Source organism: Oryctolagus cuniculus, chromosome 8 (assembly GCF_964237555.1).
Source record: "Oryctolagus cuniculus chromosome 8, mOryCun1.1, whole genome shotgun sequence".
Classification (NCBI taxonomy): domain Eukaryota; kingdom Metazoa; phylum Chordata; class Mammalia; order Lagomorpha; family Leporidae; genus Oryctolagus; species Oryctolagus cuniculus.
In genome coordinates, this window is record NC_091439.1 from 12085508 (window position 1) to 12098493 (window position 12986).

The 12986-nt window shown below is 36.5% G+C and overlaps 1 protein-coding gene and 1 long non-coding RNA gene across 8 annotated transcripts in view; one reads left to right on the forward strand and one right to left on the reverse strand.

Moving 5' to 3' along the window:
• Positions 1-3350, reverse strand: part of LOC127483256 (uncharacterized) — a 38049-nt gene extending 34699 nt beyond the window's left edge. For 2 of the 3 annotated variants that reach the window (XR_011378225.1, XR_007909367.2), the window contains exons 1-2: positions 2733-3350; positions 2351-2540 (exon numbers count right to left, since the gene is read on the reverse strand). This is a non-coding gene — a long non-coding RNA (uncharacterized lncRNA). Of the gene's footprint in view, positions 1-964; positions 1082-2350; positions 2541-2732 lie in introns of all 3 variants that reach the window. The other variant, XR_011378224.1, reaches the window with a different exon arrangement.
• Positions 1-12986, forward strand: part of FBXW7 (F-box and WD repeat domain containing 7) — a 212944-nt gene that overhangs the window by 85312 nt on the left and 114646 nt on the right. The window lies entirely within an intron of this gene.

Consider the following 12986-nt stretch of genomic DNA (forward strand, 5'->3'; position numbering starts at 1 on the left):
ACATTTTGAGAACTGGAGTCATCTCTCCCCCCCAGTACTCATATGTGATAATATGGTGTTTTTAATTGCAAGAATAATTGTTTTTGAAAAATACAATAGTGCCAATCAGGTGAGTTTTCATGTGATACATTTTTACTTGAAAGGGACTATTAGTTTCTGTTTACATATGCATATAAATTTGGGCATTGAGGAAAGATGCTAAGTTGCAGGGTCAAGTTTGTGGATTTCACATCTTTTAGACCACCATTTAGAAACATGATCACTTTGTTTATTAAAGAAGTGAGAATGAATTTAACAGATATACATTGTTAAATATTTTTAAGCACATTTTGATTTAAGAGTTACTTGCAGTTAAGGGGGAGTGCAGCTTTAAAGTGAAGTTAGTTTACTGAAATAATCATGATCCCTAACATTAATGAGCAATTATTAATGTTTCCTCCACTTTTTAAACATATCTGTGGCTAGACAAAGTTAAATGTTAAGTGCTTTTTCTGAACAATATTACGCTTCTTTTTTGATAATTTTAAAAACTTTGTGTTGGTTTGCCTTTCAGCCCCATCTGTATGCAGAGTACCTGAAATTAGCTGACATGGGAGGAAGATGATAAATAATGGAAATAGCCCTTACTGCTTACATTCTATTTTAGTTACAACTAATCTAAGATCCAAGGAGTATCGGTGGGGGGATGAGGAGGACGGAGTGCTGCGAGACAAAATATGTCATAAGTACTCTCTACTTTTGGGTCTTTTATTTTGTGGTTTTGTGTAGAAGCAATAGTGATTCTGAGGAGCTGGTTAAATAAGTAATTTTCATTAATAGCATACATTTGTTGAGGATTTTTAATTGATGCTTGTCTCATATTAGAATAATTTATAACCTTTTACTAGTTATAAAACTATAAAAATCTCTGGGCATGTCACACATTTGTTGGCAATATAAATTGTATTAGTTTCAGTGTTGGTACCTTGTTCTTGTATTAGCATGATGTATTAATTTTTTCATTAGTTCCCACAGCTTGCACATTTGCTACGAGTGCGCCAGCAGAAATAAGACCTTTTTCTCTAACATGTCTGACATGCACCTGCAAATGACAAAACAGAGCTATGGCTAGATTTTAGAAGTTCTTTCGTCACATAATATAAGGAACTTAAACTGATAGTACTTCAGATTTTCCACGTTGTGCGCTTTCAGTGAGTAGTGTATCTGCAGCACAGGAGAGCAGACTTGGCAATGCCAGCTCCATTGTATCTGCAGATGAGGATTTAGAATTCTGTGCAGCAGACAGTACCTCCAGCAGGCGAGTAAAAGGGTACTGCATTATTTTGTTTGTTTCCATAGCCTTTATCTACAAAGGGTTTTTAAACAATTCCATGTGAAGTGCATGCTTGTTTTAGATATTTCAGAAGTTGATTACTTAAGTATAATATGATTATCAAAAGGGCAGTGCAAGGTGAAGGCAGAAGCAATCCTGGCTCTTTTCAGCTTAAATTATTGAAGAAATTGAGCACGAGACATACACAAATAAGGAACCTGTCAATGCCACAGACAATACAAAGTTTCAAAAATAGACATTTTCATACAAGGTGTTTATTATTACATTTAGTTTTTAGAGTCTCGTCCCCCCAAAAGAGTGCTGCTAACACAGATTGGCAGTCAGTGGTCTGTGAATGTTTATTAAGTTGTAATTATTTGAAGTATGATTATTTGAGAAGACCACAAAGTATTTGTATAAATGTGACCTCTCCTGTGACCTGGGAATTATAAACTGGATTATAATTATCTGGTGTAAATAAATACCTTTCTGTACTATCAGGAAAGATAGAATAGTTAGTATAAAAGATGTTATATTATGACTGACATAGTTAATATTATGGCTTATGTTTTCAGGTGGTTGGTGGGTTTTTTTCTTTGTAAATTTTCTAATAAAATGCAAATAACCAAGTGGGAGAGAATTCAGTGTCAAAAATAATCAGATTTTATATGGCTTTTTACTTACTGGCAATACCTATCTGCATAGCTACATGTTCTTTTCTAACATTTATGATAGCAGGGGCCTCCTCGTACTGTCTTGCTTGTTTATTCCATGGTTGTCTGCACCAGTATTTTTGCTAAGAATTTTATTGCTCATTGATTCTCAAGTCGAGGTATAGTATTCAGGGGGAAATTTTTTACTTTGCATATCTTATTCAACCTCCCTCCTACTCTCTGCCACCATTAGCTGCTATCTAAATTCTGTTTGCTTAAAAAATACGTAGGCCTACGTTTCTGTTACTGTTACTTAATTTTAGGTTAAAAGCAACTCTGTAAATGAATCTATGGTACAGAAGTAAAATCAGTTGGTTATTCTTACTGTGAGGGTTTGGCAGGCTCCTTGAATTGTCGAGTCATAAAAGGTCAGCCGTTCTGATTGGTAAGTTACAGAATCCATCCAGCAGTTTGCTCCCTGTTGTTTCTCAAAGCAATGCAGCAGCAGTTCTTTTCCAGATATTGAGCGGTTCTTGCACGGTGTGTGTGGGGACACCGAGGGGTGGGGCTCATTCCTGTTGGTTGTTGAAATAGTATGCATTTACAGAGGGAACAGGTTGGATAGGCTGAGCTGAAGGAGTAGGCAAACAGATCAAAACTGATGGAAGACAGAGTGGTTAGTATAATTTTGGGGTGTCTTGAGTTCACTCCTTTGTTAAGTACTTGGGCTTTAATATAAAACAGTTTGAAATATTAAAGCATCTTACCTTTTCTCTAAAGAGTGGCCAGGAGACTTCTGTTTTTCGTGCTGAGTTTTTCTTGGCGATGAGTTTGTGGCTGGTGTCGTCTGGAGGGAAGCTGTTGTTTATTCTTTTTTAGCAGTGTTTCTTCCAGCCAGAGAGCTGCAGAATGAGGCAGTTAGCCCATTTTGAGTATATATGGGACATTACCGGTTCCAATTTTTAGAGTCAAATTCTCATCTAATGAGCAAGTCAATGTGTGGCTGTGGCTGCAGCATTATTTCTTCTTTAATGAAGAGGTTGAGCCGTTCGACCTGCTGCTCCGATCTGTTCTCTTGTAGCCATACATCAGACCAGGTGCAGAGATTATCCATCGAGTGTCCCAGGCAACCAAAGGTAACTACATAGATTTATTTCAAATAAAAATATACAAGTAAAATGAATGCATTATAACTAGGATCAAATGATTAAAAATAAAAGACCAATTAAAGATGTTCTTAGCAGTTGTCTTGACCTTGCAGTAGCTATCCAATATCATTTTGTCATCGTCAGATTGTGTAGCAATGGAAATGCACTGCAGTAATTGATTTTGTAATAGGATCAGGTGATTTACTAGCTGCACTGACAACCACTTGCTTGCTTGCTCTGAATGTGGAGCACTCTAATGGATGTTGTGATTGCAGCCTGGAGCTGATGGGAGACTGCTGGCCACTTAAAGCAGCAGCACTTATTTTTGAAATCGGAATAGTTTTTCCTTGCTTTTAAATTTTGAGCAGCTTCAGTAATTTCGTATAGTTGATTTGAGTGCCCCATGATATTTTAGAGATTATATATTATTCCACTGAATAATTCATAAAAAGATCATTGATATGATTAGCCATGAATATAACAAAATATAATCTCTCTGCTCCACACTCCTAGCTCAGTATCAACATATATATATCAGCATACTCTGATATTGACCCTGAGAGCACATCACTAACATATAAGAGTTTCTGTTCGCTATTGTCTACTATATAAATGAAGTAGAATTTTCTTAGCAGTTACGAATTTCATAAGTTTCCAACATTAGCTGTGGTTACAATGTTGGAATTGTAGTAAACTCTCTTGAGTTGTGATAGAGTTGCTTTGTATCACTTTTTAGTCTTGCTTTCCTAGTATTATAGATAAAACAACATTTTGGAAATTGTTTTGTCATTTCTAGGAATATTGATGAAAATATGTAATAGGTACTTTAAAGTAATGTTTAAGGATTCCACAAATTAAAAATGTGATATCTAAGGTTTTGTAATATCCAGAATTATGGAATTTCACAGTAATTAGATTTTAATAATTTTCAGTCTATATTTTATGCCTTTTAAACAAATGATTACAAATGTGAAAATATAGGACTAATGCTTATATGGACAATGGATATAGTTTGCACAAAGCAATAAGACTCAGGTGCTATCCAGGACCTTCCCTAACTTTACATTTTGCTTAGGGCAAAATGGGTAAGAAAATCTCTCCTCACCTTCTTTCATCACCTGCACTACTTCCTGTTTACTGTAAAGTTTTTCATATAGAACCTGACACTATTATTCCCTATTTTTACCCAACTATATCTAAGGACATTTATAATAACTAAATAGTATTAATAGTTTATCATAGCATAAATCAAACATAAAATTATGTTTGTATATGATATTCAAGCCATCATGTGAAGAGAGCTTTTGTTTCTGATGTACTCAAACAACTGACCCTTAGTGTCTGGTGATACACATTCTGCATGTGTCCCTGAATTCAGGTACTTATGGAAGGTTGTAATATAATTTAAATGCTAACCTTTGTGATCTTTTGTTATTCAGAAGGTAAGTTTTTAGAGGACTCCTGCATAACTCCAGCCTCAATCTTTTTGTGAATGTTGATAACATGAGCATAAGGATATTAATATTTTTTTTTGACAGGCAGAGTGGACAGTGAGAGAGAGAGAGAGAGAGAAAGGTCTTCCTTTGCCGTTGGTTCACCCTCCAATGGCCGCCGCGGCCGGCGCACTGCGCTGATCCGATGGCAGGAGCCAGGTATTTATCCTGGTCTTCCATGGGGTGCAGGGCCCAAGTACTTGGGCTATCCTCCACTGCACTCCCTGGCCACAGCAGAGAGCTGGCCTGGAAGAGGGCCAACCGGGACAGAATCCGGTGCCCTGACCAGAACTAGAACCCGGTGTGCTGGTGCCGCAAGGTGGAGGATTAGCCTAGTGAGCCGCGGCGCCGGCTTAGGATATTAATATTTGAGATTTGGTTAAGGCTGTGACTGAGTTTCATGTCTATTGAAAATGTAAACTGATGGACTGCCATCATTGACGTAAATTTCACTGAAGTGCTATACATTAAATCTGCCTTCTCCCCACCCCCACTCCCTTTTGTTTTTCCAGTGGGTTGAGCAAATAGGAGGAAAGGAAGTAAATACCAGAGTGCTGAATACTTTTTTTAAAAGATTGATTATAGAAGACTAAAGAGGATTGAATGTGTACTACAGTGGTTAAGACACACACATCCCGCGTACGAGTGTCTGGGTTTGATTCTCCGCTCCAGCTCCTGACTCCAGTTTCCTACTAATCCAGACTGTGGGAGGCCACAGTGATTGCTTAAGTAGTGAGAGACCTTGATTGTGTTCCCAGCTCCTGGCTCTAGCCAGCCAGCTTTGGCAGGGATTTGGGAATGGACCACTGGATCTTCCTTCTCTTCCCCTCTCCCTCTCAAATAAACAACTTTTTAAAAAAGATAAAAGATACTATTGTAATTTTGGAATTAGTATTTCTTGTAAAATAGATGTGTGGTGTACATTGTGAAGTTCTAGTCTCAGTGGAGCAGACTTTTCTAAGCATTAAAAGATCTGGAGTTAATCTGACACTAATCTACTTGATGACTGATCTATTTATATCCATTCATATATTTATATATATATATATGAAAATTTAAAGCTTTCTTAAACATATTTTTAAAATGTCCATTAAAAAGAAAGTGATTTACCCTTGTCAAGTGTGAGGTAATGATAAAACTTGACCTAACGGTTATGGAATTTGGAGTTGGAAGAAGGATGAAATTTGAAGAATCAGGTTGAGAGTGATGATGCTGTTTCCATTAACTGTGCATGTCTTTGCTGGGGGAAGGAAGATTGAGAATAAATGTTTTTGCTAAGAATATGGTTTTACCTTTGTGATATCCAGTATCCTCTAAATAGGATAGTTATCCTTTAAATTATCCTAATTGTTAAAGAACACTTGGAATTGAATTCTGATACTGCCAATTTGTCCTAGGTTCTCAAAAAAGATAATGTCATTAAAGACTGTATTCACCCCATTACATATCTTTTGAAAAGTATTTTTTTGCCTTTTTATTTTAAAATATTTAAATAATGCAGAATAGTATAAAAAAGAGTTCAACAAATACAGATTTTAAAAACATTTAAATTTTGCCATATTCATATGAAAAAATAATGCAAACATTATACACACAAACATTCATACTAGTTTTTTGAATTGGGGTAAATATATTAATATCACATAATGTGGAAATCATGACAAAGATCATAAAATGAGTTAAGAAAGATATATTATTATGAAAGGGAATAATTCATTGAAAATAGCATTTATATACCAAATAACATGGTATGTACACTTTAAAAATTATTATATATCTATTATTATATCTATTATTATATATATAAACCAATATCCACATAAGAGAACAAATGTGGTATGTGTCTTTCTGTGTCTGACTTACTTTACTTAGCATGATGATCTTCGGTTTCATCAGTTTTGTTACTGATGTCAGGATTTCGTTTTTTAATGGCTGAGTATTTTTCCATTGCATAAATATACCACATTTTCCTTATTCATTCATCCATTGGTAGACATCTAGGTTATTACTAATCTTTTTGTTAAAGCAGCTAGCCAGTATATTACTGATACTCTACTCTCTTCATACATGATTATTGGATAAGCTGTATAGTGTTCTCTTTGTTACCTAGATGAAGAGGCTTATGGATTTGTTGAATTAAGTATTTTAGCAGTGATGGTCATGTAATAATAATTGTAACATTTATTGACCCCTTACTTTGGACCAGGTGCTAATTACTGTGTTAATTACATCCAGTATAGGGAAGTACTCTAATGGTTATTATTTTTTAAAAAGATTTGTTTATTTATTTGAAAGACAGAGTTACAGAGAGGCAGGGAGAGAGAGACAGATCATCCATCCTCTGGTTCACTCCCCAGATGGCTGCAACGGCAGGAGCTGAGCTGATCTAAAGTCAGGAGCCAGGAGCTTCTTCTGGGACTCCCATGTGGGTGCAGGGGCCCAAGCACTTGGGCCGTTTTCTGCTGCTTTCTCAGGCCATAGCAGAGAGCTGGATTGGAAGTGGAGCAGCCGGGACTAGAACCAGCGCCTATATGGGATGCCGGCACTGCAGGCACCGCCTTTACCCACTTCGCCACAGCTCCAGCCTCCTACTGGTTATTTCTAAAGATGAGGAAACTGAGAGTCAAAGTGATTCTCTAACTTAAAATCACACAACTAGGAAATAGTAGACTCAGTGTTAGAACTAACACTTGTCGCTCCCCCTCTTCGTGGAGGAACGACACAGGACCCTGCGCTGTTCTTTTGTCTGCTCGGCCCTTCCCGGGTTTGCTGCTGGTTCTTCCCGGGTTGGCTACCGACCCTTCCACCTCCGTGGAAGGGCGGTTCTCCCTGGCCACTTTCCCCACTTCCGCGGGGGAGCGGCACACCGCCGGCCGGCTCTCTCGGAGGCTGCACAGGTGTTCCTTCAGGTAGATGTTCCCCTTAGATGTTCCTGGTGCATGTTGTCTCTCTCCTCCTTTATAGTCCTCTTCCGCCAATCCCAACTCTGCTACCCACACGCCGAGTACGCTGCTCTCCTCCAATCAGGAGCAGGTCCTACAGTTTATTGGTTGAACTGGAGGCAGCTGTGTAGAAGCTGTTTCCTCCTCTCCCAGCGCCATATTGTGGGAGAGCAGATGCATAGAATAAGTCTTAATTCCAGTAACTTAGTCTAGTCCGAGTTGCTCCCAGTTGTTCCCCACAACACTTTCAAATATTGTTCCCCGTAATTATGATACAATACTGCAATAATATATTTTTCAGGTATTGATAAGTATGCTTTCAATTGCACTCAGTGACAAAATGAAATTTTGGTCTGAAGGCATTAAATGATAACCTAATTTTTCTGTCTTGAATAAGAAATAAATGATGTGTTCATCTCAGCAGTAATTATTCATGTCAAGCACATTGGTACACTATTTAGGGTAAGGTTTCTCAGAATGTGGGTAAAGGATCATTTGCAACTATATCACTCAGGATGGTGGTTAAAACTGTAAGTTTACACCAGGAGTCATAGAAAGAATTTCAAAAATAATAACCAGGAATCTTCACTTTTAAGGATAATACTTATATATACCAAATTTTTAAAACTATGGATGTTGAGAATGTGCTTCTATTTTATTGTCTTTTTGTCCATCAACTTTCCTTTCTTTGAGAATTATTTTTTGAACCATGGATGATTTGTAAAACTATCCTCAGGCTGTTAGAAGCAATTTTGAGGTGAAATGAGCATCTCATAAACTAGTGATGAATGTAAATTGATTCTTTTGTGGTAGTCATTTAGGAATGTGTTTAAGTAGGGTTAAGGTCAGTCATAAACTTTGACTCAGTGAACCTAATTCTAGGAATTGATCCTAAGGAGATAATCAGAGATTCACAGAAAGATTTAGGTATGAGGGTGTTTATAGCGTATCATTTATAATGGTGAAAAACTGGAAATAAGTTAATTTCTAATATCATTAAAATGGGTTAATTATGCCATGTCTATTTGGACTACCATTCAGCCTTAAAATCTCATATTAGGAAGATTATTAAAGACATAGGAAAATGCTCATGATTTAGCACAAAATATCAAAAGAAGAATATAAAATTTTAGGTTAAATCATGTGAAACTGATATTTTTGTAGGTCAAGAGTGATTGAATATCAGAATTTTCATGTAGTCTAACCTAATCTGATACCAGTTTAACAATACATGTTTTTAAAAACATTTTAGAGAAAGAGACTGTAAGAAAATACAGCAGATTTATAAAGTGATTACCTCTAGATAGTTAAAATATAGATGATTTCAAATAATTGTATTTTTACATTTTATATGAGTGGATTCAAAAATTTTTTTGGCACCACAATAGACTTAACCTTTAATTCATTTTTTTGGACAGACTTTTTGAAGTGTCCTTGCCTTGAGTATTTTCTTTTCGTTTCTTTTTTTTTATTTGACAGAGTTAGACAGTGAGAGAGAAAGAGACAGAGAGAAAGGTCTTCCTTCCGTTGGTTCACCCCCCAAATGGCGGCCACAGCCGGTGCTGTGCTGATCCGAAGCCAGGAGCCAGGTGCTTCCTCCTGGTCTCCCATGTGGGTGCAGGGCCCAAGTACTTGGGCCATCCTCCACTGCCCTCCCAGAGCTACAGCAGAGAACTGGACTGGAAGAAGAGCAACTGGGACTAGAACCCGACACCCCAACCGGGACTAGAACCCAGTGCCCCTATGGGACGCCGGCGCCGCAGGGGGAGGATTAACCAAGTGAGTCGCAGCGCCGGCTCACCTTGAGTATTTTCAAATTTTCTACTAAATCTTAGATGTGACTTTTGTAATAGGCAGCATGAATTACTAACAAAGCCAGGTTTTGGAAACAGTTGCTAAGTTTCTGTGAGAAGGACCAGATAAAATTTCTGTAAATCTTCAGTTAAGCTAAGCACCCCTTGTATTCAGCTTTTCTTATCTGTTGTTGATACTGAGTATATTGATATATGAGTAGGAACATGTGGTATTTGTCTTTATATTTCTGGCTCATTTTACCTAGTATAATATCTTCCAGTTCCCCTCATGTTGCTGCAAATGACAGGATTTCATTCTTTTTTTTTTTTTTATGGACAAATAATATTCCAATGTGTATATATGCTGCAGATTTTTTTTAACCCATTTATCTGTTTATGTATACTTTGAGTCCATATCTTGGCTGTTGTGAACATTGCTATGATAAACATGCAAGTAAAGATACTCTCTTTGGAGGACAAATCTTGTAAACTGTATGGTAGTTCTATGTTTAGTTTTTTTTTTTTTGAGAAAATTCCATATTATTGTCTAAAATGGCCATTCTAATTTATATTCCTACCAACAGTGTATAGGAGTCCGCCTTTGTCCATATCCTCACTAGCGTTTGTTGTTTTTGTCTTTTTGATTATAGCCATTCAAACTGGATTAGGATGATGTCTCTTTGTGGCTTTATTTCCATTTCCTTGGTATCAGTGATGATGAGCATTTTATCATATGTCGGCCATTTGGATATCTTCTTTTAAAGAAGTATTCTGTTGATATTTTTTGGCTGTTTTTAGTTCCTTACATGTTCTAGATATTAATCCCTTGTCTGATGCATAGTTTGCGGAATTTTTCTCTCATTCTTCAGGTTGTCTCTTCACTCTGTTGATGATATCCTTTACTTTGCAGAAGCTTCTAGGTTTGGTAAAATCCTGTTTGTCAGTTTTTGCTTTTCTCCCCTGTGTTTTTGGGATCTAAAAGTTTTTCCTTCTCACTGAGTTCTCTTTCTTTGCTTTTCTTGGAAAGATTTATTCATTTATTTATATGAAAGGGAGAGAGAGAACAAGCGATACCAATCTTCCATCCCCTAGTTCACTCCCCAAATGCCCACCACAACTGGGGGTTGGCCAGGCTGAAACCAGGAACCAGGAACTCCGTCTGGGTTTCCCATGTAGATATCAGAACTCCCAAGTACTTGAGCCTACATCGACTGTTCTTTGTGCGTGAGTAGGAAGCTGCTTCAGAAGTAGAGTACCAACACTGGATGTGGGATGTATGTGTCCTAAGTGGTAGCTTAACCCACTGTGCTACAATACCCACCCCTTCAGTGGGTTCTTAAAACCATTAGTCATTTGCAAGAGTTGATTAGGTAGCTATTTTAAGCAAAATACTCTATTTTAGGTCATGTTGTTTTACATTTTAATCATAATTTATAAAATTTATAAGAATTTAAAGTTAGTAATTATTATCTTCAGCTTAAAAATTGTATTTATCTGTAAGGAAGATACTTCTCTGTACCTTCATAGTACATTAATGGTTTAATTTTAAAATTATGGCTTAATAAGAGTAAGAACTATCATATACCAGGTTTGGGTGCTTATATTGTCTGTTTACTCCTTGCCTAAAATTTGTTCATTAGATAGCAGCTTTGTTTTGGAGCTGAGGAGACTTGAGATTATTACAAGCTTGCTGGGGATGCCAGTGAGTGGTAGATCTGATTTTTATTTCAGTAATATATCCTGGTCAGTCTCTGAAATTTAAGTGTTCATAATCTGGGGAAAAGGAAATCTTTGGTATAACACTTCCTAATTCAGACTGTCAAAGAAGAACACAAAATAGATAACGAGTAATTCTCATTTTATTCAAACACTTGTTGTCTTCTAATCAGGGCAATGACTAGTCATGGCATTTATTGAAAACCTACTCATAGCTAACTTTTTAGCAAATCACTGGAAATGCTAAAACAGAAGAGCTAACATTTGCCTTCTGAGACTTCACAGTCTTAACAGGAGAGACAGCAAAAAAGTTGCAGGGTATTTCGGAACGCTAGTATGGAATAGAAACTTAAGGTTGTTAACTAATAAGGTTTGGGAGTAGTGGTTAAAGGCATTGGGAAAACTGTCTCAGAGGCGGTGAATTTAGAAGGAGCCAGAGATTTTATTTTTCCCATAAGCGCTAGGAGTCTGCGATTTAACAAGCCTCCTTGCCTCCTAAGTGATCTGTAATCTTATTGAAGTTTAAGAACTAACACTATTGATACTATCAAAGTGGATGTAATAGCTTAAGGAGAATGCTTATGTAGAGTGAGAAGTGAGAAGTTAGAAACCTAAATGCAACAGCATTGTGATGAATAGGGAGAGGCCCCAGAGAAGCAGGAGAGTTTCTTAGCTAATAAATTGCATGTATGAATTAGGTAATGGGAGACAGTAGAAAAATGTGGGAGATGCATCTAAGGAGAAGTAGGTTATAATAGTGGACTGTATCTAAAAGGCCATATGTTATTATTTTTTGCTTTGTCAGAAATTATCTGTATATCCTTCACCATTTAAAATCATTACTCTGGGCTTTGTAGCAAATTTTCTCCTGTCCCTTTACCTCAGAACTACATTTGTATCATGTACAAATTGATACAAGCAATTGTGCTCTGGCCCCTACAGAGGTATATTGAAAGCAGTCTACTGTAATGCAACTTTGTCATTGGCTCAAGATCCTTTTAGATTAGATTAATGTGACAGTTATGATTTATGTATGGTAAATGATTTTTTTTTGGTGCTAAGGAATCAGATTGGAAGTATCTTGGATTTTATAAAACCACAACACTTTAGAGGAAGATTGTCAGAATTCTGATTGTAAGTACTTTTTTTAGGAAAAAAATTGTCACTTTTTTACCTCAAACATGATCAAGAATGAATAAAAATCAGTGTTAACCTTTTAAAGGTAATATTTAAGAAACAGGATTAAAGCATATGAGCCATGATTTGTAACATATTCTGCCTCTCTAAGAAATTAATTCTTAGATTTTCAAGTTGACTGGTTGTTGAAAATCATAGTAATTAACCTCCAAATAGTGCTTTTTAAAAATGTATTTCATAGAATCATTTTAGAATTTTAGTTACACATATGGCGTAACCAAGAAGTTTTTGGTTACTGAAAAGTAAAAATTATAAATCATTGCTATAGCATTTGTTTATTGCATATTTTATGATACTGACTTTTACTTGCCTCTTTATTTTCTCTCCATGACCGGAATTTTCTTAAGTGTGAATTTAAAAGAAAATTTCATTATTTTGTCACTATTGGCATTAAAAAGTCAGTGTCATATACTTGTGAATGCTTACAGAGAGAGACAAAATTGAGTTTAAAGAAAGTGGGCCTTTAAGTAAGAGGTGCTGATACATGTAGCAGGTTTCTAGAGAAGGTATGAGGGGAGACAGTCCAAAGGTGTTTTTCTTGGAAATGGTAGGGATCACTTTTTTTTTCCCCTCAGAGGGAGACAGAGTAAAGGAGGATTATTCTGAAACTGACCAGTCTGTATACAATGCTGAGAGCTTCAGTCATCGCAATGAGAGTAAGTACTCGTTCAGCAGTTTAAATTCTAGTTACTTAATACAATTTCATTCTGCATAGGACAGTTGGTCTTGTTA